The following is a 3015-nucleotide window of genomic DNA, read 5'->3' on the forward strand; positions in this document are numbered from 1 at the left end:
TCCTTTAAATATGTCATTCCACTGTCTTCTTGCTTGAATTGTTTCAAATGGGAGGTCTGGTTTGATTCTTATGTCTCGTCCTTTGTATTTGAGGGTTTGTTTTCTCCCTTATGGCTTTTAAGAGTTCATCTTTCTCTTTGTTTTTTGCCATTTGGATTACTATATGTCTTGGTGTTGGCTTATTAGGGTCTATTTTATTAGGGACTCTTTTTACTTCCTGGAGTTGCATCGAGATCTCTTTCCAGAGGGTTGGAAAATTTTCTGCTATTATTTCCCTGACCACTTGTTCTTCCCCTTTCCGTTTTCTCCCCTTCTGGTATACCTACAGTTCTTAGATTATTTCTTTTGTCTTTGTTTATTAAGTACTGGACTTTCTCTTCCAATGCTTTGCCTTTTTTTCCTTATTCGTTTTCTGGACGGTTTTTCATTGCAGTTTTTCTTCAAGTTGTTCTATACACTTTTACAGCTGTGAAATTCTACTTTTTTTTTTTACATTATGTATTGTTTCCTTAAATTCCATTTGTATGGAATTTCTCATATTCTGTAGCAGTTCTTCTCTTAGTTGGTTGATTTTTTCATCCATGGTTTTCTTGTACTCACTAGCTAGAGCTTCTTTTATTTCCTTACCATGATTTGCATTTCTTTTTTCATGGCTGTTTTCAGATCTTCATCTCTTGGACCTGTTCATTTTGGTGGACTTGGAAACTTGTTTGTGTTTCCTTACATATCTCCAGATGTTAGGGTCTTCCTTGGTTTACCCATATTTCTTTGCAAATCTTGGTGTTGCCTGGTTTGCAGGGCCTTTCGATTAGAGCGTGCTTTTGCCACCTGCGTTGTTTGATTTAGGTATTTCTGTTTTGTTTGGTATTTTGTTTTCAATTTTACAGGCTCTGAGGCAGACAGAAAAACCCGGCGGGGAGGAGCTAGATCCGTTCACGCGGTCCTGTTCTTTTCTAATAACTAATAATTTATCTTATAGACTAAAAGTTTATTTTCTGTTTTATTTTCCATAAATAATACAAATGGATTAAATGTTTATATGATTTTTTTATCAGTATGTTTTATACTTTTACATACAAATATTTTTGCCAATAATATTATTTAATATTTTCAATAACTTCATACTATTTTAACATGGATATGTATCACATAATTATATATTTTAAGTTGCTTGTTTGGTTGTATCATAGTCTTGGATATTTTATATAATACAAGGCTATATGTAATTCATTGAAATAATATTTTTTCAAATAATTAAAAGTAAATAATGTGAATAGTATAACTTTTCTAAGTTAATGAAAAATATTTTTTTGCTGTCTTCTGTAATGATTTCCCCAATTACATTTTAACCAGTAGTTTATATGCATTATATACTTTTTGAAATCTGCACTATTTCTTTTGGGGGTTATAGCTATTATCATAGATAAAAGGTACTATTTCATGGTTTTAGTTTGCATTTTACTATTAAAGATATGCACATATTTTCAAAAGACTATTGACCTTCTGTATATATTTGGACAAATGTCTATCCAACCATTCATTTACAGAGTTCAGTCCTGGCAGGAGTTGGAGGACCATAGGATGTTAGAGATCAAATTGCTAAGTGCAAAGAAAACACCCTACTTATTGTAGTATCCCTCTGTATTCTTTTTTATTTATTTACATACATTTATTCTGAGGTATTTAATTATTTTTTATTTTCTTGTAAAAATGATCACATAGATTTTATTTCTGTGTGTTCATCATTTACATAAAGAAAAAATTTATAAGCCTATACATCACCATATTATGTACTAATAACAATTTTATTAGCATTTTGGACATTTTTATGTGTATTTTATTATCAAATTGTGACATCTTTAATTTTTCTAATTAATATTCTCTTCTTACTTTTTCACTGTCTAAATTGTCTTGCTAGTACTGCTGACATGATAGTGAGTGAGCATCTTTGACTTGTTCGTAATCTTAGAAGAAACATTTCAGGCATTTTTTCTTTACTTTGTCTTGAGTAAGATTTTGATAGTTGTCATGCATAACCATTTTATTTTGAGAAATATTCCTACTAAAATCATGGTATTGAGGGTCCTGGGCTATTGAAAAGTGGGTAGGGAATTTGACTTGCATGAAATCAACCCGGGCTCACTCCCCAGCATACTCAGAGAACTGCTAGGACTGATTTCTGAACACAGTGCCAGTAGAAAATCCTGAGTACCACTGGGTGTGGCCCCAAAACAAAACAAAATGAACAAAAAAAAAAACTGTGCTTTGTTGAGGCTTCTTATCATGAATGTGTGTTGACTATTGTCAAATTCTTCTTTCAGTTTTGAAAGGATCTTTGATTTATATCTTTGGTGATGTGGTTGATCACTGTGAATGTGTATGTTGGGTTTTATTTTCAATCCTAAAATAAATCTCACTTGATTATGATGTATCCATTCTCTTAATGTATTGTCAAGTTTTATTTGCTAGTTTTTTGTTTTGTTTTGTTTTGTTTTGTCACACCTGGTGACACTCATCGGTTACTCCTGGCAATGCACTTAGAAATCGCTCCTGGCTTGGAGGACCATATGGGACATTGGGGATTGAACTGCGGTCCATCCTAGGTGAGCACATACAAGGCAGATGACCTACTGTTTGTGCCACTGCCCCAGCCCCAACCATTTGCTAGTTTTTGCTTAAAATTTTTGCATGTAAGTTTCTCAAAGACATGTGTGTGTGCATATATGTGATATATCCTTAGCTGAATCAGAATCAGGCCTTTATTATAAATAGATTCAGAAGTTTACCCTTTTGAATTTTAAAGAAAAATTTTAAATTATAAGTATTGTCTTTTGAGAATTTGGTGGCATATACTAGTTAAGTTACCAAATCATGACTTTTTTTAGAAAATATTTTACTATAAGTTTAATTTTTGTTTGTTTCTTTATTTTTTGGGGGGTGGGGTGGAAATGGGGCCACACCTGGCAGTGCTCAGAGGTTACTCCTGGATCTGTGCTCAAAAATTGCTCCTGGCTC

Source organism: Suncus etruscus, chromosome 6, assembly GCF_024139225.1.
Source record: "Suncus etruscus isolate mSunEtr1 chromosome 6, mSunEtr1.pri.cur, whole genome shotgun sequence".
Taxonomy (NCBI): domain Eukaryota; kingdom Metazoa; phylum Chordata; class Mammalia; order Eulipotyphla; family Soricidae; genus Suncus; species Suncus etruscus.